General features: G+C 38.5%; 1 pseudogene; it reads right to left on the bottom strand.

The window, feature by feature from the left end:
• Positions 1-4,538: 4,538 nt before the first annotated feature.
• The window catches only part of LOC123840507 (large ribosomal subunit protein uL6-like), a 72,848-nt pseudogene continuing 49,770 nt past the window's right edge, over positions 4,539-27,616 (bottom strand).

Here is a 27,616-nt window from a genome sequence, read left to right as displayed (position 1 = left end):
ACCCTGAATATGTCTTGCCAGGCCTTTCTGGCTTGCCAGGTCTCTGTGGATAGGTCTGACGTTATTCTGATGTTCCTCCCTCTGTACGTAAGGACTCTCTTCCCCCTAACTGCCCTTAAGATGGTTTCCTTGGTTCTAAGATTTGCGAGTTTTACTATTACATGCCAGGGTGTTGGCCTGTTTTCCTTGATCTTGGGAGGGGTCCTCTGCCTCTAGGACTCGAATGTTTGTTTCATTCCCCAGATTAGGGAAGTTCTCAGCTATGATTTGCTCGAATACATCTTCTAGCCCTCTCTCTCTCTCCACTCCCTCCAGGATTCCAATGATTCTGACATTGGAATGCCTCATGGTGTCACTTATTTCTCTGATTCTATTTTCATGGATTCTGAGTTGTTTTTCCCTAGCTTCCTCTTTTCCCTTTTTATCTATTATACTGTCTTCCAGATCGCTTATTCTCTCTTCTGTCTCAGTTACCCTAGCTGTTAGATTATCTAGATTGGATTGGATCTCATTGATAGCATTTTTAAGTTCTGCCAATTCACCTTTTATTTCTGCCCTTAGAGACTCTATGTTGCCATTAATTGATTTCTCCATTCTAGCCATTGTCTTCACAATTGCTAGCCTGAATTCCATCTCTGACATCTTGGTTATATCTGCATCCATTTGTAAATCTGCAGCATAAGTCATAATCTCTGAGTCTTTTCTGTTTTGGGGGCTCCTCCTCCGAGTCATTCTGTTGATGGGTGTTTGAGGGAATGTATAGAGTCCAAATTATTGACCCGAACCCAAGCAAGATGCACCTGTTTTCTTGGGACCTTAGGGTTGCTGGCTTCTTGTTTTCCCAGCCTGTCTTTTGCGGGAGGGGCCTGCCGCGCAGTTACTCAGGCAACCCTGTTTGGGCGGAGTTGCCCTGCGCCCCTGTGGCGGGGGATGGGCTCAGTGGGAATCAGTCTTTGGGGCTTTTGTTCTCTGGCGCCTTTCCCTGGCGCCTTTCCGTGTCTGTTCTGCGAGTCAGAGCAGAAGAGACCGTTTCCAGCCCTCTGCCTCAGAGCAGAGAGACCTCACTCAGTCTGTTCTTCAGTGAGCTCTCCAGACCACACCGTCTCCATTTCTGTCCGTGCTGCTATAAACTGCAGCGTCCTGGGTTGTGCGCCCCTCCGCAGCGCTCCCAGTCCTGCCTCCAGGTTGGGGCATGTCTCTGCCCTTTGTGCTTCTAAAACCGCCAGCCGCTCCCAATTCGCGCACGGGTGACTCCGCCGATTAGGGTTTCCACTCCCGGGGGTTGCAGTTCACCAGCACGACCCCGGTGCACCGGGTTTCCAGCTCGGAGGCTGCAGTTCACGTGCACGTGACCGCCACTCCGATTTCTGTCCAGGGGGCTGCAGTTCGCGCGCGCGACCCCGCCGGTCTGGTCCTCCACCCCGGGGGCTGCCCTAAAGTCCTTTCCCGAAGCTACCGATCTGCGAGTCTGTGCCGTCCGCAGTGTGTGAGGCTGTCACTCACCGGGCGTGTAGGAGCCCCACAGCCAGCCTCCCTCCCGCTGCCGTTTATCCTCCAATATCTGCCCACAGAATCATGGCTCTCCACTTCGTACCTCAAAACCAACCGCCTGCGATATTGTTTGTAGAGATCCAGATCTTCTTACATCTCAGGCTGGTTTTGTGGGTGCTCAGAGTGGTCTGGTAGATATCCAGCTCAATTCCGGGACCAGTTGAAATAGGGTCCCCTACTCCTCCATCTTTTTTCCTCTCTCTTCTTTCTATTTTTAATGAATTTTTTCCAAGCAAAATTCTACCCTCCAATGCTAATAAAAATTAAGACTTATTATTGGGTGCTTACTGAGTATTTATTTGGTACTGTACTAAGTACCTGACATAGGGTATCTTAGTGAATACTTACATAAAATTTACTGGTCATTTGTTGCATTAATTTTAGTGTTAAGTAAACAAAGGCATTGAGAGGTTAATAACTGGCTGAAGATTATACAGCTAATGCATAGAAAAACAGATTTTAACCTGTTGGTCTGACTCGACAGTGTAAAGTTAAATCAATATAACCATGTATAGAATGACATTAGAGATGTGCTTGGCTGTAGTTCTATTAGAGATTATTCTAACTATCTTATGTAATCACAGAAACACTTTTGCAATAAGTAATTTAATGTTCGTAGAACATCTGAAGGTAGGACAATGGATATTCCTTAGCAAGGAAGAAAAATTTGTGAATTCATCTTGCCAAAATGAATATTTTAATGAGAATGAAGTATTTTTCTTCCAGTTATTATTTTCTAGAGATAAATGATGATTTTTTTATAATGATTCTTAAAATTTCCCAAAATGCATCTGAAATGAATTTATTTAGCAATTCATGGCAGAGACATAAGGATAGTCCTCAGGTCTTTGGGGCAAATTGCATACACAGTCAATCCCCACCAACTACTCAAGCCAGCAAAGGACTTAAGCTAGCACATAGCTAAAGTTAGATTCTGGTTCATGAATTTTCTTGTCTTGTAGGTATTATATAGCAATAAGAATAAATGGTTAAAAGTTACCAAATTCTTCTGAGTGTCTCATTTTATCTATTCTCCTAGCCCCAGTTTAGCTTCTTTCAGTTTGTCCTCCATACTGTTTTCAGCCAAAATTTCTATTAAATTCTTGTGCTTTTGTTTTAAATCCTTTATGTTCCTAACTGATATGAGCATAAAGTTTAGACTTACAAGGAGTCCTTAATATTCTGGTGTCAGCACACCATTCTAACCAAATTTCTCACTGTATTTGTACAAACTGTCCAGTCCAACTCCTCTAGTTTGTAGTTTTGAATGTCTTGGTCTCTCTGCCTTCCCTTTGTCTGGGATAAACTTATTTCCCATTGTGATTCCTTTAAGATCTATTTGAAGAATCATCTCCTTTGGGGAAGTTCTTTGGCTGAGTTAACTGTCCTCTTCTGAGCATTTCGTCTGACATTTCTTAACATTTTGGGCATATTTGTAATATAAATGTATCATGCAACATTATGCTTATTGTTTTATCTCTCTCTCTCTTCTAGAATATTCTGACATTTTTGAGGGCTGGGACTTAGTTCTGGTATTAATTGAAGTATGAGAAATGTGCTCAACTCCATAATTTCTCAAATGCTTAATATATAGCACAAATGTCCAGTAGCCACAAGAATAGACCACTGAATTTAATGAATCCATTAAAACAAGTCTGATCATTTTATTTTTTCCCACCTTATACAATTTTGTCTTTTTTCAAGTGTTATCAACTATAGTCACCATGTTATGCATTAGATCCTCAGACGATTATATGTGAAAGTTTATACTTTTACCAATTCTCTTCCTGTTTCCCCCCTAATTTCAATATGCAACAATTTCTCGATAAATATTTGATGATTGTGTAATAAATATTTTCATGAGAATCAACAAAAAATGTAAAAACCAAATTAATCCTCTGAAGGGTAAAATGTAAATCTCTAGATGATCTCTTATTTGTTCCCTTTAACAAATACGAAACAATTCGAACGGTATCTCAGTATGGAAGTCTACATGATTCTATACTATATTAACAAATACCAAATATATGTAACAGGAATAATTTTTTCCAACCTGAGTTTGACTTATAGTCACTTGTTCTCTTTTCCTTTTACAGGTAATAAATCAAGTTTAATATAAAGGCATAGTTCACACATTTACTAGACATCTCCTTCATGTGAAACATTGCTTCAGAAACTGTTGCAAATGGCCTTGGTAGAAAATGAGGTGTTCCATATTTTATTATGAAATAGAGGGACACTCTGCTCTTTTAGTAAATGTTATATTGGGGAGTTCCTTCAAAAATTTTAGTGGTTAATGTCTCATCTATTAATTCCCTCAGCATGACAACAGCAAACAAGTTTTTAAGGACTTCCTGAGTATAAAATCTGGATCCAAATCTCTAGCTATATAATTTCATCAGCAGGAAGTGCCTTTTTGCAGACCTTACTGCTAGTCTGATAAAACCACTGATTCTGCCACTGTTGATAAACTCCCTACATTAAAGTCTTCAACCTTCAACAATTTTCAATTCCAAGCAAAACCTAACAATTTTATTTTCTGTGTGCTTCTCATTTACCCAGAGTAATATGCTGTCCTTTCCCACAGCATATCAGGTTGGCTCAGCTCATGATGGTGAGAAAAGTTTCCTAAGGTTCATTTTCCAGAACACTAGCTGCTTAACATTGACTGGATTGAAACTCTTCTTCCCCCAAACTAATAACGAAGGTGCCTTTACATTTTCATCCACGGTGGAATGAGAAAACTCAGACCGATGGCTAACTTAGAGTCGAACTTTCTCTCTAGCCTGTAGATTTTCAGAAAAAGCTACTCTGTAAAGCCCTCTTGGGACTTTAAGCACAAAAAGCTAAAAAAATAACAGAGAGAAACACCCTAACTAAGGGAAGCATGCTTAACTAAGCCATCCATGACCACGGGTCAGTTGTGGAAGGTGGATGCCAATATCCAGTGAGATCAGAACTGAGAGGGAGAGAAAATTTTTTTTCCCAAATTAGTATAGCTTTTATTGCATCTTTAAAATGTCACAAATAAGTCTGAAAAATCATCTGGCATCTTGCTGTTTCTGTAGATGGACAACTCAGATCTTATTCATCAGCCTGCTGAACTGTTCCTTTTTCAGAAACATAGATACCAACCAAGAATTTTCTGATATCCTTGTTTTTAACAGTTGTGGCTTGCTGAATCAAAGCAGCTAAGTTTCATACAAGTTCAATGTCATTTCCTTCAAGAATTAACTCATCTTTATGGGCTTGAGATACAGAATAAGCAACACCTGGCCTCATCAGAACTCTGCGGATACATTTTTCATCCAAGAAATTTTGGCTTTCAACAAGAGAACCATTCTCCTGAATAACAACGTTGATGGGGAAGTGAGCATACACCTCATCTTGTAACGGAAGCCCGGTGCAACGCCCTTGATCATGTTCTGTACGTGACTATAGACAGTGCGAACAGTAGACAGCTCTTTTCTATTTCCCCACCATTTGTCAACTCGGAGCCTCTTCTTTTTCTTTCCAAGAAGACTGAATTCTACATTGATGTGATTGAAGTCCCTTCGCAGTGTTCCTCTGAGGCCTTTCACAATAACTGCGCGTCCCTTCAGAGTGATGTCGACATTTTCTGGAATGTCGACATGTCGACAGTCTGATTGCTGAGAATGGTCTTCCTTCTCACAGGAGATGCGGCAAAGAGCAGGGAGAGGCAATTTTTGGCTTAATTTCGGAAATCAGATTCAGCTGCGAGAAGACCTGGGGCGAGCATCAAATCCAACACTGAACCAAGGCCAGGGTACCATACTTCAGATACACCAGAAATCCAGTGCAATTTTAACAGGGACAGGGGAAGAGATCTGTGTACCTCTAGTCCTACTCACTAATAAACATTTCTGTAGAGTAAGGTGGTACAAAAATTTTTCTGGACAGCTTAGGACAGCTTAGGACCCCCTTCTGTGGGTCAGAGGACCTTGGGAAGGCAAAATTGGGCATGGATGTGCGTTTTGGGGGTGGTGGTGGTGGTGGTGGTAATGTTCAAGAGTCTCGGTGTCAGAGGCTCATAAGAAGCCTGTCCAAATAAATAAATAAATAAATAAATAAATAAATATTAATTAATTTAAAAATTAAAAAATAATAAAATTTAAAAAAAAGAAGAAGCCTGTCCTACACTATAAAATGGGTGTGGGCTGGGCCCATGTGCAAGCAGACAACACAGCTGTCTGCCTCTACCTCCAAACTAAAGACTTATTTTGGAGCAGACAATGTGTGAGGGGGCATTTGGAGCCATGTGCTAGCTTTGTCCCTTAAGTTTCAGGATGCATGCTTTAAATGCCAGAGACGTGTTGGATCCCAGTATTACTTTAAACCCGGAAGGGCTAATCAGCCTGGATATTTGCTTAGAAGCCTGTGACCGAAGCATACTGGAGTAGACATTCTGACAGTATTTATGTCAAAGTTCCTTTTCTAGTCAGTTTGGTTCTTCTAGTGAAGACTGGGGTGGGTGCCAGGAAGTCAGCAATTCATTTGGTGAAGGTATCAGCAATCACTTTTTATTCCTCAGCCTGGTGATTCACACAGACCTCTCCATGACCTCTCACAAACAGAAGTCATTTCAACTAGAGTCCAAGCAACTTCCTAGAGTTTTCTCACTGCTGCAGGCCACTGCTGTTTCAGTTTTTGTTTCACGATTCCTTTCAACTCTCACCCTTGTCCAGGCAACGTGAAGAAGGAACATGCATGGATGGAAACAGTATTTTCATAACTTAATAGGGACTAAAAAGGGACAATGTAATGACCAGGACTGAAGAACCAAATCTGTACTACAGTACAGCTAGTTAAAAACAGACATGAGTGTTTTAATTTCAGGGATCAATGTTTTTATTCCAAAAAGGAAAACCTTTATATGTGAAGCCCTAGAGAAAAAAGCCAAATCAGCTGTCAAATGGTGTGGGTCCAGAGGCATCGGACAACTTGCCCGAAGCAACCCTGCTGAAGTGTGCTAAAGTTGAAAAGAGAAGTCAAATATTGTGATTACACATGCCTGTTTGTGTGTTTGCTTTTACTAAACAATTCTATTTGAGATATGGGTACATGATTTTCCTTGTAATTGGGATCTATCTATCTATCTATCTATATATCTATCTATATATCTTTTAAAATTAAAATTAAAGTAGCCATATGGATGAATAAAAACTTGGATGACTTTCTTTCATATAAGAAGAAATGAGTATAAAGATGGCGGCAAGGATTCAAGTTTGATGTAGGAAGACGATTTGAGAGGTTGGACTGGTGCTCAGAGAAGCAGCTAAATTCCTTAAAGAAAAGATGACTTAAAGACATTTTTCCGAGGTAGTGTAAATGACTGTTTCAAAGATGATGAATGCAGAAGATGACTTCCCAAGGCCTCTTCTGGGCAGATATGTTGAATCGCGAATATTCATAGCAAATGGTTTCATTAAAACACAGGTGAAGACACATCTATTTTTCCACCCAAGGACGGTGGTGTCAGTAAAACCAGTATGAAACAATAATGTTTCAGAAATACTTAAAATGAAAGGATGAGCTCTTAACATTTGGTACAGCACAGCATGCCAATGGAAATGATGTACTTTTCTTGTTTAAGGCTGGCGTACAAACAACTCATTCAGAGCAATTATTTCAAACTATGAGAAATAGAAATGCTGGAATGGATGAGCACCATCACAGGGTTTTACAATTCATCAAATAAGAATCATAATTTGACTTTTAGACCGTCAGTTGCCCTTGCATTTTTTTCAAGTTCAGTTATTGTTGAGCTTACCCGAGTTATCTCTTTTTGCCAAGTACAGACAGCAAAATTTAAAGCCACGGCATATAGAAAAATAGATTTGAAGCTTAGCCAGGGCCACTCTGGATATTTCCAGAAAAATAAATACACACTTTATTTTAGTTGGTGGGGCAGGGGAGGCATGCATAAAAGATAAGTAAATGCATTTTCATGACAACTACAATAGGCTGGCAGAGAGTCTTTGGGATTTCAGAAGTTAGAAAGAGATGTAACTATGCCCCTTTCCTTTTACCTACCATCTTTTCTTTAAAAAGGAAGGGAAAAATGGGGTGCCTGGGGTGGCTCAGTCATTAAGCGTCTGCCTTCTGCTCAGGTCATGATCCTGGAGTCCTGGGATGGAACCCCACATTGGGCTCCCTGCTCTGCGGGAAGCCTGCTTCTCCCTCTCCCACTCCCCCTGCTTGTGTTCCCTCTCTCGCTGTGTCTCTCTCTGTCAAATAAATAAAGAAAATCTTAATAAAAAATAATAAATAAAAAGGAAGGGAAAAATGAAAGAAGAATACATTTCCCTGGAGTCCAAAGGGATGAACATCTGGAAAAATTAATGTAACTGGTGTTTTCCTTAGGAATCACTTTGAGGTTAGGGCTGCAGTTTTGATAAAATTGACTGAAATTAAAGTCTTTATGGTCTAGTTAGGCTTTTCTTAACACTTGACACAATTATCTACAGTACCTTGATTTTCCCATAAGGTTTTTGAGAAAGAACAGAAGAACAGACGAACAGACTCAGAACACCTTCCCAATTTGGGGATAAAATTTCACTTAACTCAATCGTGGTGCCAGTGGTATGGACAGGATGGTCCAGTTCAAATAATGTTTATATAACATGGCTGCATGGCTTTGAGATCTTTTAAATTCTTTCCTGAGAGCTTCAGTCACTCAACGTTCACTCATCCAAAACCCTTTATATTCTCAAATATCTCAGTCCATTTCACTGTAAAAGCCAAGCATTGAGTAGAAGGAGAAAATAAATGTAGGTATTTCCAAGTTTTTATTTTCTCTTCGACTCTTAAAAACTAAAGTGGAGAGATATTTCACACAATGTTTCTGATATTCCAAAATACATAGCTTTCAATCTTAGACTATCACCTCAAACCGTAGATTTTGGTGCCTTGGAAATCACAGTGTCTGTTTTTCTTTCTTTCTTTCTTTCTTTCTTTCTTTCTTTCTTTCTTTCTTTCTTTCTTTCTTGGCACTAGGAAAGACTTTGACTTTATCTGTATTTTGTCATTGAAGAAATTAAGACTCATAGCCCTCAGGTTATTTATTTTATCCACAATCAGGTAGAACAAGAATCCAGTCATTGTTATTTCAAGTTCAATGCTTTCTGTGCTACATGATGCTACCATTCTGTTTAACTAGAAGTTCAAATCTGGCCCAGAGTCATAAATAAGAACATTTCTTGTCACTGAGATGTTCAACAAGCAATGTAAAATGAGTTACATTTTCTGAGGTATTGAATGCATTCTGAAAATCATCCAATTGATAACAATTAGCAGTTTTAGATGAGTGGATGAGTATCATGGAGTGAGGATTGAAGCTAATTAATGAGGAATTCTGGGTAGTCGTGTTCTTCCTTTCCCGTTGGATGGTTAGACATTAAACCTTGGAGTTGTCAAATGAGTAACACCTTTGCATCAGTATTAAATTCACACACAAAGAAAATTAATTACAGGAAAGCTGTCTCAAACCCACTTTGTCAACTCTCTCGACAGGAAATTCTCACTTAGGCAGGAAAAGTCAAGTACCGCTGTCTTAAAATATCCTTGTTTTTATAAGCTTTTTTTTTTGCTTCTGAAGGAGATGATGGTGTAGAAGTTCTTTTTTTTTTTTTTTTTTTTTTAATACAGAGAGACAAACACATCTGCCTGAAAGATTAAGGTTTAGTGAAATGACAAGCCAGATCTTGAGCTAATTCCCATTAGACTGTCATCAAGTAGTGTCCCCACTAATGCAAATTGTACGAACTTGAAATGTTCTGCTTAGCACTGAATTCATACTCATCAGATCGTAGGGCTCTAGAAAGAGTTATGTGTTTCTTATTTTAGAAAATGGCTAGCAAGGCAGCACCCATGTCCCAACTAAGAGTGGGGAAACATAATAATTAGCTAAAGTCACCCTGGCTCATCTAATTTCCATTTAGAAGCTTCTGTTATAACATAATTCTGCTTAACTTGTCCTTTTCAAACAAATACATTGAAAGTTTTATTTTTAAATTCTAATTACTTGAAAAAAGATCCCTAGTTTGTGTAAATATAGATTGTGAGTGTTGAATTAAGATACACGGATTCAAGAGTTTTGATAACCTTGGAAAGGGTATCTCTGACAGTAATTCCCAAGGACCTTGCTTTAGATCCTCATCATTTTCTGGGAATAATGACTTCAGGAACCTCTGTAATGGCTCCATAATGTCTTCTGTATTATACAGCCTATCCAATTTTCCAAGGTGGACATTCTATTATTCCTCACTTACTCCTGGGAGTTGAAGGCATTGATCATGGTTCCTTTAGGTTTCTGAGCGAAAAGAAGTATGTCATTATACATTACTCTCACCTCTTAAAAACCTACCACCCACTCAGAATTTTGTCTGAGATGTAGGCATCTTATTGGAAAATCTTCATGCATACTTAGGTCTTAGTAAAATAATACTGGCATAATAGTAAAATAGTAAAATAATACTGAATAGTAAAATAATACTTAGTAAAATAATACTGAGCATAAGGTACATTTCTACTAATATTTGAAGGCTATTTCATATGGATATTAAAAATATATTAAATGAAATTTTAAAAATTGATGAATGGATTTCTGTTTCCTAAAATATGGCAGCCTAAATTATTTTGACCAATCTTGCCACTGAAAATAATTTCACATGGTAATTAAAATATTTTTTAAATCTTAACCTGAGATTAATAGTGTTAAGTCAGTGGATCACACCAAATTTTCTACCATTTGTCGCCAAAAAACTCATTTAGATTTTGTAAGCAGCTCTTGCTTAAAACCACAATACTATCCAGTAACTATGTTGATAAAGGGAAGACTGGTAAGATTATAATAAATTAAGGAACCTAGATATATATTTATGAATTTTACAGATTAAATTTTAAGGTCATATGCAACTTCATGTTAACACACACAAAACAATAGAATATGTTGTATAATTCATAAATTGAGATACTTGTCATTTTGCAAATGAAATAATATATATAAAGTTAAAAATTAAAAACTAGTCAAGGAAGTTATTTTTCAAATATTAATCTTTTGCTGGTAGTGTTATCCATTTGGAAAAAAGAAATAACATATTTTCTTTTACCATTCAGCAATAATTTCCTTCATTAAACATTTCTTGAGTATGGAATCTATGTAAGCATGATGAATGGGATATAAAAATGAGCATTGAGGAGGATCAGGCAGAGTAAGGAAGGAATTGGACAGGGAGGTTAAAAAGGTATGATGAGTTCTGTTTTCCAGAATACATCCCCCCAATGTGTAGAGAAATACCTTCTAACATAACACGTATAAAAATGAAAGATAAAATATGTGAAAAATCTTTTCTTATAGCATGAATGAGGAAGAAGGAAGTAAGACAGATAATCATAGATAAAAAGGGAAAGTACAGTTCTCCAAAGTTAAAGTAGTGTGAGTTGGGTTTGGCTTGAAAGATGTGCCAATTTCTGGTGGGCTTTGGGCTGAGTTTTAGGGGAGAACAGGAGAGAAAGCTTGAGTCCCAGACAAGGTGAGAATTGAAGTCAGAGGCCCCTCCATTAAGTAAGGACCTGTAATGTATGACAAGCTCACAAGGCAAACAAGAAAAATGCACCCATTAAGGAAGAGCTATGTGGATTAACCACTACCCAGACAAGAGTAGAAAAAGATCCTCCCCTGAAATTTGCCAATTATAAGCCCATACTCATAGCTGTGGGTGAAATTCACACTATTTGCATGACCCACAAAATAGCAAGCTGAAAATTCAATTTAGTCATGCCAGGTTGGAAGCATCCCAAAGGGCCTGGAAGAAGTAAACACAAGTCTCTCCAGTGAAATATATTTTAAACTAGACCTCAAGTTACTTCTGATAAAATTCCAAGGAAATTAGTTCCTATTGAAAAAATTATTAAGTACACATGAAAATAAGATTTTGTGAGTGTCAGTAGGAACAACAATCTTAACTATCAGATCTGCAATAATTTCAGACATTCAAATGATAATATATAGAATATAAATATCTTTTTAGTTTAATAAAGAAATAAAAGAAAGGTTTGAAAATAAAACATAATAAACAAGAGACCTAACCTTTTTCCAAACAGATCTGAAAAGATATCAAATTGAATATATGGATATGAAAAATATATTAAATGAAATTTTAAAAATTGATGAATGGATTTCTGTTTCCTAAAATATGGCAGACTAAATTATTTTGACCAATCTTGCCACTGAAAATAATTTCAAATGGTAATTAAAATATTTTTTAAATCTTAAAATCTATGTAGCAAGAAATTACTGGATCAAAATCTAGGGGAACCAGAGATGTAAACAGAGCACTCAAGTTGCCTCACTCCTTAAATCATTTGATAATTTCAGAAAAGATGGACTTCATTTCAGATGGACCTTATGGGTATGGAATGAATAAGTTAAAGCCCAGAACTAATAGGAGATTCTCGTCATAATCCTGGAAACCCCCATATAGCTACAAATTTAGAGAAAGGATGAGTCAGAAATAAATCTTCTAATCTCAGGGTCACAAAGAAAGTCATTTTTGCATTGAACATAATGGAAGGAAAAAAAATAATGCCTCCTAATCCTTGTGTGCATTTTCAAACCAAATTTGCATCATCTGAGCAGTCCACAAAAATTTAACTATAAATTTAGTTTAAATTGTTCCCTGATTGGTTGGGGTGCCTGGTGGCTCAGTCAGTTAAGTGACTGACTCTTGATTTCAGCTCAGGTGATGATCTCAGAGTCATGAGATTTAGCCCTGTACTGGGCTCTGTGCTGAGCTTGGAGCCTGATTAAGAGTCTCTCTCTCTCCCTCTCCCTCTGCCCACCCTTACCCCCACTTGTGCTCTCTCTAAATATACATATATATTAATTAATTGATTATTGAATTAATTGATATTAATAAAGTTAATACTAATGAATAAATATATTATATATATATATAATAAAATACATTTTTCTTTGATTGGTAAAGTTCCTAGGTAACTGACCAAAGGAAATGCAAGCCATCTATGGAGGAAGGCATTTACTGTCATTGTAGGCTTCATAGAGACCTCACAAATAATTTTTCAAGGACAATGAGAGCACACAATCAATAAATAAGTATACAAGGACATTTGGACCCATAGCAATGAATCATTAGGTTAAGAAAACAGAACAAGAAAGAGAGCCTAATGGACCTGTAAAGATGTCAAATGTTGGAAATATCAAATAAAGATTGCAAAACAACTATTCTTATTATGTCTAGAAAAACTAAGACAGCACTGAAAATATCTGTAGGTAATAAACAACTATAAAATGACAGCATATTTGAAAAACGACCAAATCGATTTTCTAGAAATAAAAATTTAATAACCGAAATTAAAAACAATGGATGGGATTAATGCCCTATTAAACATAGCCAAAGATATATTAAGAAGATGTTATTCAAATGCAGCATGGAGAGACAAAAAGAAAAAATGTAGTGAGAGATTATGAGACATGAAGCATAAGGAGAAAAGTTCTACAATATATTTAATTGGAGTCCTAGAAGGAAAGCAGAGAGACACTAAGGAAGATGATTTTTTTTTTTCTTAGATAATGGTAAGAATCTTCCATAAATGATGAGAGGAATGAGTCACAGTTTAAAGAAGTCAAGCAAATCCCAATACATACATGCATGCATATATAAAATCACATATAAATAGTTACATAAATAAATTCATACATGGCAAACACATAAAATGAAATAAATACAAGAAATTCTCACCTAAACATAGCATAGTGAAATTGCATCCAGGACTGAGGCTAGGAAAGGGATTATATTAAGGACTGGTAGTTAGAGGAACAGCTTACTTCTCATAGTAACAATGAAGCCAAAAGATAGTGAAATAGTATCCTCAAAGTCTTGAAAGAAAATAAATTTAAGCTTAGATTTCTATACCCAGCTAAACTATCTTTCAAGACTAAGAATGAAATAAAGTCAAGATGGAAAGTGGAAGCTGCCAGGCCTCTTAAAACCTAGACCTGGGACAGTCTCAGTATTATTTCCATTGCATGCTACTGATCAAAGTAAGTCACAGGCCAGCATAGATTCTAGGAGAGGGAAAACAGACTCCACCTCTTGATGCATGCAACAGCATTTGAAATAGGTAAGGATAGCACTGGTGGTAGTCCTCTTTAGAGGCTATCTTCCACAATGTAAAGAATTCCTTAGGATCATTATGACAATGACAAATTACAAGAAAAAATGAGCAAAAAACATGAATATAAAAAACTAGACCTAAACCAATATCAATGAAGAGTAAGTGGTTCAATACTATTTATGAGTGAAATATCAAAGAGCAGTGAAAAGAAATAACCTAAAGCTATATTCAACAACATGGACAAATTTAAAATACAATATTGAGCAAAAGAAGCCAGGTATAAAATAATGCAAACTGTTATCTACCTTTATATGCAGTTCAAAAACAACCTAATAAAACAATGTATTATTTGTTTGTAAATATATATGGTGAAATTATAAAAAATGTAAGAGACTGATTAAGCCAAATGGCAGAATAGTGCAGCAGGGTGGGAAAGAGAGAAATGTGAAGTTCAGTTGCTTAATTGGTGTGTGGGCATATAAATGTTTATTTCATGTTTTTGTTATTATTATTATTTAAAATTGCATATATGTGACAGCAACATGCAGAAGAATGAAACTGGATCACTTTCTTACACCATACATAAAAATAAATTCAAAATGGATGAAAGACCAAAATGTGAGACAGGAAACCATCAAAATCTTCGAGGAGAACACAGGCAGAAACCTCTTTGACCTCAGCCACAGCAACTCTTACTACACACATCAGAGGCAAGGGAAACAAAAGCAAACATGAACATTGGGACTTAATCTAGATAAAAAGCTTCTGCACAGCAAAGGAAACAACCAACAAAACTTAAAAGGCAGCCTATGGAATAGGAGAAGATATTTGTAAATGACATATCTGATAAAGGGCTAGGATCCAAAATCTATACAGAACTTATCAACCTCAACACCCAAAAAACAAATAATACAGTTAAGAAATGGACAGAAGACATGTATAGATATTTTTCCAAAGAAGACATACAGATGGCTAACAGGCACATAAAAAGATGCTCAACATCACTCATCATCAGGGAAATACAAATCAAAACCATGATGAGATACCACCTCACACCTGTCAGAATGGCTAAAATTAACAACACAGGAAACAACAGATGTTGGTGAGGATGTGGAGAAAAGGGAACCCTCTTACACTGCTGGTGGGAATACAAACTGGTGCAGCCACTCTGGAGAACAGTATGGAGGTTCCTCAAAAAGTTAAAAATAGAACTACCCTAAAACCCAGAAATTGCCTTACTAGGTATTCACCCAAAGGATACAAAAATACAAATTTGAAGGGAACACACATCCCAATGTTATAGCAGCATTATCAACAATAGCCAAATTATGGAAAGAGTCCAAAGGTCCATCAACTGATGAATCGTTAAAGAAGAGGTGTGTGTGTATATGTATACACACACACAATGGACTATTACTCCACCATCAAAAAAGAATGAAATCTTGCCATTTGCAACAATGTGGATGGAGCTAGAGAGTCTCATGCTAAGTGAAATAAGTCAGAGAAAGACAAATATCATATGTGGAATTTAAGAAACAAAACAGATGAACATAAGGGAAGAAAAAAAGGAGAGAGGGAAGCAAACAATAAGAGACTCTTAATGATAGAGTTGAAGGGAGGTGGGTGGGGGATAGGCTAAATGGGTGATGGGGATTTTTTTTTTTTTAAGATTTTATTTATTTGACAGAGAGAGCACAAGCAGAGGGGGAGAGAGGGAGAAGCAGGCTTCCCACTGAGCGGGGACCCCGGCCTAAGGCAGCTGCTTACCCGACTGAGCCACCCAGGCGTCCCTGGGTGATGGGGATTAAGGAGGGCACTTGTGATGAACACTGGGTGTTACATGTAAGTGATGAATCACTCAATTCTACTCCTGAAAACAATATTACACTATATGTTAACTAAGTAGAATTTAAATAAAAATTTGAAAAATGAAAAAAAAAATTCCATGTATGTTTTATGCATCCTGTTGTACATAGCATATATTTCAGTAAAGGGAAAAGATAAAATTAAGGTATAAAACCACCAAGTTTTGGGTGGACATGGGGAACAGAGAGACACTCAGACAGTTCTGGTGAAAGTGGAAGATGGTGTCATCCTATTTCAGAACAATTTATTAATATTTAGTGTAGTTAACCCTGCAAATTGACTCTGATGCTGAAATTTAGCAGAGAATCTCTCACTCTAGTGTAAAGGACACATAAACAATGGTGTTTATCGCAGCATTGTTTATAATACTAAAATCCCAATTAGAAGGGAAGTGGATTTTAAAAATTGGCATCATCATGGGGAGCAGAGCAAGATGGCGGAGGAGTAGGAGACCTGGATTTCGTCTCCTCTCAGGAATTCAGCTGGATAGGGATCAAACCATTCTGAACACCTACAAACTCAACAGGAGATCGAAGAAAAGAATAGCAACAACTCTCTCATCAGAAAAGCGACCACTTTCTGGAAGGTAGGACGTGCGGAGAAGTGAATCCGAGGCGATATTCGGGAGGATAGACGGCGGGGGAGGGGCCTCCGACGGCCGCTTCTGGCAAGTGATAGAGCCGCGGAGCACAAAATCGGAACTTTTAAAAGTCTGCTCCGCCGAGGGACGTCACTCTGGTGGCTAAGCGGGGGGTGGAACCCTCCGGGACAGTGTGGTCTCAGGACCCTCGGGGTCACAGAAAGACCGGGGGTGCCGGAGTGTGGCAGAGCTCCCAGGTAACGGAGCGGGGAAGCCGGCTGCAGAGGCGGAGCCCAGGCGCGGGCTCTCAGCTCGGGGTTGCCATAGACCGTGATCCGCGGCACAGTCGGGCCCCTGCTCCTCCAGCAGGGACCCAACAAGCGGCAGATCCGGGGAGACTCACCTTCCTCCCCCGGGGGGAGCCGCGCGGGAGTGCACCGCAGGGATCTGCTGGGTTTGGAGACTCCACCCGGGGTCGGGTGCCGGAGATAGAAACGCGCGGTCACAGGCCGGGTGAGCACGGAGTGCAGCCGGAGACCGGGGAGACGGGAGTGACTGACGGCTTTTCTCTGGGGGCTCACTGAGGAGCGGGGCCCCGAGTTCTCGGCTCCTCGGGGGCGGAGATTGGGAGGCCGCCATTTCACTCTCTGCCTCCAAAGCTGTAGGGAAAGCTTGCAGGGAACAAAAGCCCCGGAGAGCAAACCCGAGCAGATTACTTAGCCGGGAGGGGGCAAGGGCGGGGCAATTCTGCCTCAGGCAGAGACATTTGGAAACCACGGCAACAGGCCCCTCCCCAGAAGATCAGTGAGACAGCCAGCCAAGACCAAGTTTACCCATCAATGAGAACGGCAGAATTCCAGCGCTAGGGGACTACTGCACATAGAATTCACGGCTTTTTTACCATGATTCTTTAGTCTTCCAAAGTTAATTTTTTTTTAACTGTCTTTTTGTCTTTTTATTTCTTTTTGAATTTTTCTTTTTCCCTTTTTCAACCAACATCTTGTCAATCCATTTTTTTAAAAAAAACATTTTTATTTTTCATTTTTAGAGTCATATTCTATCCCTTCATAGTAGTTACCCATATTTTTGGCTTATATATATAAGTTGTTCTCTCTTTAAAATTTTGAGATCGTTTCTTCTAACAGATTAAAATATACCCAAATCTCTAGTATATGGTGTTTTCTATTCCCCTGCCTGATCACATCCTCTCCCTTTTTTTTTCTTTTTCTTTTTTCTTTTTTTAAATCCTCCTCTTTCTTTTTTCAAACAACTTCTTATCAATTCCTTTTATAAAATTTTTTATAATTTCCATCTTTACAGTCATATTCCATCCCTTCATCATATCAATCCTTATTTTTGTACATATATAAGTTTTTCTTTCTTTAAAATTTTGGGAGGCACGTTCTTCTAAAAGACCAAAATATACCCCAAATCTATTGTGTGGCACTGATCTATATACCAGCCTGATCATATTTGATCACATTCTGGTTTTTTTTAGTTGTTGTTGTTTTGTTTTGTTTGTTTTTGTTTTTATCTTTATCTTTTTCTTTTTCTTTTTTTTCTTTTTCTTTTTTCTCTCTTTCTCTTTCTTTTTCGACTGCTTCAGGTCTTTTCTGATTTGTTTAGAGTATATTTTCTGGGGACGTTATTACTCTGCTAGCATTTTCTTCTCTCATTAATCTATTCTCCTCTGCACAAAATGACAAGACGGAAAAAATCACCTCAACAAAAAGAACAAGAGGTAGTACCGACTGCCAGGGACCTACTCAATATGGACATTAGTACGATGTCAGATCTAGAGTTCAGAATCATCACTTTAAAGATACTAGCTGGGCTTGAAAAAAATATGGAAGTTATTAGAGAAACCCTTTCTGGAGAAGTAAAAGAACTAAAATCCAGCCAAGTAGAAATCAAAAAGGCTATTAATGAGGTGCAATCAAAAATGGGGGCACTAACTGCAATGATAAATGAGGCAGAAGAGAGAATCAGTAATAGAAGACCAAATGATGGAAAATAAAGAAGCTGAGAAAAAGAGAGATAAACAACTACTGGATCACGAGGGCAGAATTCGAGAGATAAGTGATACCATAAGACAAAACAACATTAGAATAATTGGGATCCCAGAAGAAGAAGAAAGAGAGAGAGGGGCAGAAGATATAATGGAGCAAATTATAGCAGAGAACTTCCCTAATTTGGGAAAGGAAACAGGCATGAAAATCCAGGAAGCACAGAGAACCCCTCTCAAAATAAATAAAAATAGGTCAACACCCCGACATCTAATAGTAAAACTTACGAGTCTCATAGACAAAGAGAAAATCCTGAAAGCAGCTCGGGAGAAGAGATATGTAACCTACAAGGGTAGAAACATTAGATTGGCAACAGACCTATCCACAGAGACCTGGCAGGCCAGAAAGGACTGGCAGGATATATTCAGAGCACTAAATGAGAAAAATATGCAGCCAAGAATACTCTATCCAGCTAGGCTTTCATTGAAAATTGAAGGAGAGATAAAAAGCTTCCAGGACAAACAAAACCTAAAGGAATTTGCAAACACAAAATCAGCCCTACAGGAAATCTTGAAAGGGGTCCTCTAAGCAAAGAGAGAGCCTAAAAGCACCATAGAGCAGAAAGGAACACAGACAATATACGGTAACAGTCACCTTACAGGCAATACAATGGCACTAAATTCCTATCTTTCAATAGTTATCCTGAATGTAAATGGGCTAAATGCCCCAATCAAAAGACACAGGCTATCAGACTGGATTAAAAAACAAGACCCATCGACATGCTGTCTGCAAGAGACTCATTTTAGAACCAAAGACACCCCCAGATTGAAAGTGAGGGCGTGGAAAACCATTTACCATGCTAATGGACACCAAAAGAAAGCTGGGGTGGCAATCCTTATATCAGACAAATTAGATTTTAAACCAAAGACTGTAATAAGAGATGAGGAAGGACACTATATCCTACTTAAAGGATCTATCCAACAAGAAGATCTAACAATTATAAATACCTATGCCCCTAACATGGGAGCAGCCAATTGTATAAGGCAATTAATAACAAAAGCAAAGAAACACATCGACAACAATACAATAATAGTGGGGGACTTTAACATCCCCCTCACTGAAATGGACAGATCGTCTAAGCAAAAGATCAACAAGGAAATAAAGATTTTCTATGACACACTGGACCAAATGGACTTCACAGACATATTCAGAACATTCCACCCCAAAGCAATGGAATACACATTCTTCTCTAGTTCCCATGGAACATTCTCCAGAATAGATCACATCCTAGGTCATAAATCAGGTCTCAACCGGTACCAAAAGATTGGGATCACTCCCTGCCTATTTTCAGACCACAATGCTTTGAAACTAGAACTCAATCACAAGAGGAAAGTCAGAAAGAACTCAAATACATGGAGGCTAAAGAGCATCCTACTGAAGAATGAATGGGTCAACCAGGAAATTAAAGAAGAATTAAAAAAATACATGGAAACCAATGAAAATGAAAACACAACTCTTCAAAATCTTTGGGATGCAGCAAAGGCAGTCCTAAGAGGAAAGTATATAGCAATACAAGCCTTTCTCAAGAAACAAGAGAGGTCTCAAGTACACAACCTAACCCTACACCTAAAGGAGCTGGAGAAAAAACAGCAAATAAAGCCTAAACCCAGCAGGAGAAGAGAAATCATAAAGATCAGAGCGGAAATCAATGAAATAGAAACTAAAAGAACAGTAGAACAGATCAACCAAACTAGGAGCTGGTTCTTTGAAAGAATTAACAAGATTGATAAACCCCTGGCCAGACTTATCAAAAAGAGAAGAGAAATGACCCAAATCAACAAAATCATGAATGAAAGAGGAGAGATCACAACCAACACCAAAGAAATACAAACAATTATAAGAACATATTAAGATCAACTCTATGCCAGCAAATTAGATAACCTGGAAGAGATGGATGCATTCCTAGAGGTGTATCAACTACCAAAACTGAACCAGGATGAAATAGAAAACCTGAACAGACCTATAACCACTAAGGTATTGAAGCAGTCATCAAAAATCTCCCAACAAACAAAAGCCCAGGGCCAGATGGCTTCCCAGGGGAATTCTACCAAACATTTCAAGAAGAATTAATACCTAGTCTTCTGAAACTGTTCCAAAAAATAGAAACGGAAGGAAAACTTCCAAACTCATTTTATGAGGCCACCATTACCTTGATCCCAAAACCAGACAAAGACCCCATCAAAAAGGAGAATTACAGACCAATATCCCTGATGAACATGGATGCCAAAATTCTCACCAAAATACTAGCCAATAGGATCCAACAGTACATTAAAAGGATTATTCACCACGACCAGGTGGGATTTATCCCTGGGCTGCAAGGTTGGTTCAACATCCGCAAATCAATCAATGTGATACAATACATTAACAAAAGAAAGAACAAGAATCATATGATCCTCTCAATAGATGCAGAAAAAGCATTTGACAAAGTACAGCATCCTTTCTTGATCAAAACTCTTCAGAGTATAGGCATAGAGGGTACATACCTCAATATCATAAAAGCCATCTATGAAAAACCTACAGCGAATATCATTCTCAATGGGGAAAAACTGAGAGCTTTCCCCCTAAGGTCAGGAATGCGGCAGGGATGTCCACTATCACCACTGCTATTCAACATAGTATTGGAAGTCCTAGCCACAGCAATCAGACAACAAAAAGAAATCAAAGGAATCCAAATTGGCAAAGAAGAAGTCAAAGTCTCAGACTTTGCAGATGATATGATACTTTATGTGGAAAACCCCAAAGACTCCACCCCAAAACTGCTAGAACTCATCCAGGAATTCAGTAAAGTGGCAGGATATAAAATCAATGCACAGAAGTCAGTGGCATTCCTATACACCAACAACAAGACAGAAGAAAGAGAAATTAAGGAGTCAATCCCATTTACAAGTGCACCCAAAACCATAAGATACCTAGGAATAAATCTAACCAAAGAGACAAAGGATCTTTACTCAGAAAACTATAAAATACTCATGAAAGAAATTGAGGAAGACATAAAGAAATGGAAAAACGTTTCATGCTCATGGATTGGAAGAACAAATATTGTGAAGATGTCAATGCTACCTAGAGCAATCTACACATTCAATGCAATCCCCATCAAAATACCATCCACTTTTTTCAAAGAAATGGAACAAATCATCCTAAAATTTGTATGGAACCAGAAAAGACCCCGCATAGCCAGAGGAATATTGAAAAAGAAAAGCAAAGCCGGCGGCATCACAATTCCGGATTTCAAGCTCTATTACAAAGCTGTCATCATCAAGACAGCATGGTACTGGCATAAAAACAGACACATAGATCAATGGAACAGAATAGAGAGCCCAGAAATGGACCCTCAACTCTATGGTCAACTCATCTTCGACAAAGCAGGAAAGAATGTCCAATGGAACAAAGACAGTCTCTTCAACAAATGGTGTTGGGAAAATTGGATAGCCACATACAGAAGATTGAAACTGGACCATTTCCTTACACCACACACAAAAATAGACTCCAAATGGTTGAAAGACCTCAATGTGAGACAGGAGTCCATCAAAATCCTAAAGGAGAACATAGGCAGCAACCTCTTCGACCTCAGCCGAAGCAACTTCTTCCTAGAAACATCGCCAAAGGCAAGGGAAGCAAGGGCAAAAATGAGCTATTGGGACTTCATCAAGATAAAAAGCTTTTGCAAAGCAAGGGAAACAGTCAACAAAACCAAAAGACAACTGACAGAATGGGAGAAGATATTTGCAAAGGACATATCAGATAAAGGGCTAGTATCCAAAATCTATAAAGAACTCATCAAACTCAACACCCAAAGAACAAAGAATCCAATCAAGAAATTGGCAGAAGACATGAACAGACATTTTTCCAAAGAAGACATCCATGGCCAACAGACACATGAAAAAGTGCTCAATATCGCTCAGCATCAGGGAAATCCAAATCAAAACCTCAATGAGATACCACCTCACCCCAGTCAGAATGGCTAAATTAACAAGTCAGGAAACGACAGATCTTGGCGGGGATGCGGAGAAAGGGGAACCCTCCTACACTGTTGGTGGGAATTCAAGCTGGTGCAGCCACTCTGGAAAACTGTATGGAGGTTCCTCAAAAAGTTGAAAATAGAGCTACCATATGATCCAGCAATTGCACTACTGGGTATTTACCCCAAAGATACACAAGTAGGGATCCGAAGGGGTACATGCACCCCGTAGTTTATAGCAGCAATGTCCACAATAGGCAAACCGTGGAAAGAGCCAAGATGTCCATCGACAGATGAATGGATAAGGAAGAAGTGGTATATATGTACAATGGAATATTATGCAGCCATCAAAAGGAATGAGATCTTGCCATTTGCAACGACGTGGATGGAACTGGAGGGTATTATGTTGAGTGAAATAAGTCAAACAGAGAAAGACATGTATCATATGATCTCACTGATATGAGGAATTCTTAATTGCAGGAAACAAACTGAGGGTTGCTGGAGTGGGGGGTGGGGTGGGAGGGATGGGGTGACTGGGTGATAGACACTGGGGAGGGTATGTGCTCTGGTAAGCACTGTGAATTGTTCAAGACTGTTGAATCTCAAATCTGTACCTCTGAAACAAATAATGCAATATATGTTAAGAAAAAAAAAGAAGAAGGTAGCGGGAGGGGAAGAATGAAGCGGGGGAAATCGGAGGGGTAGACGAACCATGAGAGACGATGGACTCTGAAAAACAAACAGAGTTCTAGAGGGGAGGGGGGTGGGAGGATGGGTTAGCCTGGTGGTGAGTATTGAGGAGTGCACATTCTGCATGGAGCACTGGGTGTTATGCACAAACAATGAATCATGGAACACTTCATCTAAAACTAATGATGTAATGTATGGGGATTAACATAAGAATAAATAAATTAATTAATTAAAAAAATTGGCATCATCATACAATTGTGTATCAGTTAAAATTATGAAACTAGAGTTCATACCTGAATATAGATAAACTGGGGGAAACAAAATTTAGGCAGTAAATATTCTAGAATGATTTGGAGAGTATGATATCAATTAAGTAATTTTTCAAATATATAAAACAGTTCCATATAATGCTGATAGATAAGAATGAATTAAACATATAAAAGAATACACAACTTTATATTAACGGTTAGCTCTTTGAGAACCCCTGTCTCAGAGACCTCAAATTATAGTTCCCAGTTTACAGGGAGTTTTTATTTCGATGTCAGTGATCTTTAAAATAGAATAGCTGTGCAGTCAGGGCTGAAGTATTATGAGGATACAGGTAACCAGGGAGTTGGGGGGAAGTGTTTATAAGATGTGGGGGATGGTCAAGAAAGGGAAGCAGAGATGCATATCTTTCAGGGCTGTCTCTGCCTTCCTGTATGCAGAAAGATGGAAAGTAAGAAGGTAAGAAGAGGAAACCCGTTTGACAAATTTGTCTATAGTCTTTAACAAGGTTACTAAAGTACTCCAAGGTTTACTATATTTTTGTGTAATATTTTATTCTTTCCAAAGCACTTTAACATATATTATTAACTACATGTAGAAATGGCCAGGCAGGAAGCATTCTTCTAGTGTTACCCTTAGGAAACTGAGGACCCCCAAAGTTCAATGACTTATCCAAGGTAATACAACTAGCAAGTGATACAGTTCAGGGTAGAATTACTTTCCCTCTTAGAACTGCAGTTTTTCATGTGGTGATCCTCTCTCCCCAACTCTGGTAACCTACCTTTCAATTCAAAGAGAATATTACATACATTTTTATCTTACACAGTTTACTTCTATGTTCACGAGGAGTTTGAATGGAAAGAAAATAGGGTCATGCATTCTACTGATATTAGAATGGAGCAAAGGAAGTTCATAAATCAAGTTGGCAGTAAATCTTCAGCAGTATATAGGCTTGGGAATGAGTAAAATACTGCTTCCTTTACTGGGATGATGATACCTTTAAAGAATGCCACAGAACAGTGAGGACTATGGTATGACACACCTGTAAAGGGCCAGGCAAAAAAAGCAGGATCTGTTTGATCTTTGTTATCCCGGGGAAAAGCCCACCCTACACACCCTTGCTTGAAGCCTAGGTGTCCTAAGAAAATAAGCCTCTCTTAAAATGCAATCCTTGTCCGTATCTCTTTCAGAGATCAAGCATTTGGCTTCATGTGGTTGAAGTTTTATATTATAATTATATTCATTGTGATTCCATAAATACTATATGGGGACATAAGGTCATTGAGAGACAAGTTCTTTGACTACCATACTGAGCTTAAAGTTAGTCTGGGAAGTATACGGACTATATGGTTTTTTAACTATGAGATATGTTTCCTTATTCAGTTATATAGTTGATGATACCAAAGAGACTGTTTTTATAGAAGGCTTTGTAGCACAGATTCCAGTATAAAAATAATCAGAAATGAAGAGGATGATCACTCTAATCTCAGCAATCTTAGAAAAATTCTGTAGATGGCTTTTATTATTAAACATATTTAGAGCTTGAATTTTTCAGAGTTACAACTGCTTTATATAACTCAAGGAAGCTTCTCTTAGTGATTTTAGAGATTCCTCTCTACTTCTTACTTCTGGAGTCTAGTTGTATTCACTTTTATCATGACCTCCTATCAAGAATTCTTCCAAGGATGAAGGAAAGGGATGAGCAAATGGATGGTCGAGATGAGAAAATAGTGCAGGGAGGTTTGGGGATTCTCAGTTGGTCTAAGAGTAGCAACATAACTTTCCATCTCAGAGTTAAATTCTAAAATTCAATACACTGGACTCAGATCTCAGCTCTTCTCTCTATGTCATATGGGGCGTTTCACAACTTGGTCTGCTTAGGACTCTACTAATTCATCTGTAAAATGGGAATAGAAAGACCCTAAGGAGATGTTGCAAACACTGAAGAGCACAACACAGGTAGGAAGTAGCAAAGTGTCTGGTACATAGGAAGCATCAAATAATCATTGACTATCCAGTCTTTTTTTTTTTTTAAGATTTTATTTATTTGGCAGACAGAGAAAGAAAGAGCACAAGCAGGGGGAGCAGGAGAGGTAGAAGCAGGCTGCCTGTGGAGCAGGGAGCACAATGTGGGGCTCGATCTCAGGACCTTGGGATCATGACCTGAGCCCGAAGGCAAACACTTAACAGACTGATCCACCCAGGAACCCCTATCCATTCTATTCTAATGCAGATTGTGTTACTGTGAGCCTATTTTTATGGGGGCACCCACTCTTCATCTCCAAATGACTTCTCTCTCTCCGTTTCCATTCCTAGGACACGGATTCAACATTAACCTGTAAGGAGACACTACCTAGTTATGGGAACGAACTGCATTAAGGGCAAGAGTAAGTTCAATCTTGACCAAGACTGTAAAACATTAGTTAAGGTTGAAAACGGTATTTAGGAAGCACATAATCATTGCTCTAATTCTTTCTGTCATCTGAGGGAATGTTTTATGATCAGGTGGAGAGAGGGGTGTGAACCAGTGGCAGCCCTATAACTTTGAAGCTCAATATTTTGGAGACTCAGACTTATTCCCACAATGACTGACCACACCCTTCAGTACCACACCTTCATTTCTCAAATGGAAAATTTCCATTATGAAATGTGCGCATTGCTGAAACTTCAGGGCATTCTTCTCAGGGAAACACATGTTTAATTGCATCTTTTCCACCACCAATTTTGAGGAGGCAACCTAGATGTTTTCCCCTCTTACTTTAGTTTCTCCTTATCTTATATTTATCCCCTAAACAGTTCATCGTGGGTATGGAAGCTTGATAGGAGCATTTAAAGAATGAAAAGTGTTGCAGTTTGAAGAAAAGAAATGATGAATATATAAGTAGGTATTTACCACTGTTGACTACTCTGACCATGATCAGAAGGGTTCTCTGAGAGACCCTCTGAGCAAGAATTTTGAGGGAGTTGCTCTGCTTGTGCTTCAAATATGCTCATTTGTTTTTTAAATTGGGGTTTAACTATTCTTTCAGTAAAGGCTGCCAATTTGCTCAAGAGTGACTGACTAGGTGGAAGGTTAGAGATGGCCACAAATTCTTTCTTCCCTGGAATCTGAGGTACCTGTTGGGATTCTCTCGTAATCAATAGAGTAGGTAGAAGGAATGCTGCGTGACTTCAGAGGCTAGGTTAGAGCTTGTCTGATGGCTTCTGTCTGGACCCCTTGAGATACGCCCCCCTCAGAACCTGGCTGCTATGCTTTGAGAAGCGCAAGCCATATGGAGATGCTCAGGGTCACAGCTCCAGGTGAACAACTGGCATCCATTACCAGCCGGGTTAGGATTCCATCTTGGTCATTTGGTTCCATTGGGTCTTCAGAGTCCTGCAGCCCCAGCAGACATCTGGGTACAACTGCCTGAGAGACAGACCCCAAGCAATTACCACTCACTATGTGATGAGTAAATAAAATGTTTTCTCTTAAAATCCCCCTAAAATAGCTTTATTGGGGTATAATTTTTATGCCATATTTATCCATTTAAAGTATACAATTCAACACAATTGAGAGTTGTGCCTCCATCGCCACAATCCTATTTTAGCACATTTCCTTCACCTCATAAAGATCGCTCATGCAATTTTCAGCCAAAGGCAACCAATAATCTATTTTCTGTCTTTACAGATTTACATTTTCTGTACATTTCATATTAAAGAAATCATACAAAGTATAGTCTTTTGCCTATGGGTTATTTTACTTCGAAGAATGTTTTTAGGTCCATCCATGCTGTAGCAGGGAATATTGGAGCAACACTCATGTAATCCTGAGGAGCCAAAACTGAGGTGGCCCAAAGAATGAATTCTTCCCCAAACTATAACAGAAATCTTGCCTGAGTTTCCAGCCTGCTGACCTGCCCTACAGATTTTCACTTGCCAATTATATCAGCCAATTCCTTAAAATAAATCTGAATCTGTGTGTGTGTGTGTGTGTGTATCCTGTTGGTTTTGTTTCTCTAGAAAACTCTAATACACTATTAAGTATGATGTTAGCTGTAGGTGTCTCATACATTCCTTTTTTTAGGAGATTGAAGAAGTTTCTTTATATCGCTAGATTTTTAGATTTGGGTATTGTTGTGGTGGTGGTTGTGGTTGTGGTTGTTTTTCCAGGAACTGGTGTTGGAATCTGTCAAAGAATTTTTCTTTGTCTGTTGAGATGATTGTGATATCTGTTCTTTATTTTATCAATGAGTTGTAACTTACACTAATTTAATTTTTGCATGTTAAATCAGCCTTGCATTCCTGGGATAAATCCCACCTGCCCATAGATTATAGTGCTTTATATATATTGCTTTCTATATGTTCCATTAGCTAAAATTTTGTCGATGAGTTTTTACATCTGTATTCATGATGGATTATTGTTCTGTAATCTTCATTTTTTTGTGTGTCTCTATCTGGTTTTAGTATCAGGGGTAACACTTGCCACATAGAATGAGT

Source organism: Mirounga angustirostris, unplaced genomic scaffold, assembly GCF_029215605.1.
Source record: "Mirounga angustirostris isolate CCGP_5_RB_7025 unplaced genomic scaffold, mMirAng1.0.hap1 SCAF_5, whole genome shotgun sequence".
Classification (NCBI taxonomy): domain Eukaryota; kingdom Metazoa; phylum Chordata; class Mammalia; order Carnivora; family Phocidae; genus Mirounga; species Mirounga angustirostris.
The sequence above is the reverse complement of the archived record's forward strand: the minus strand, read 5'-3'. Positions and strand labels throughout refer to the sequence as shown.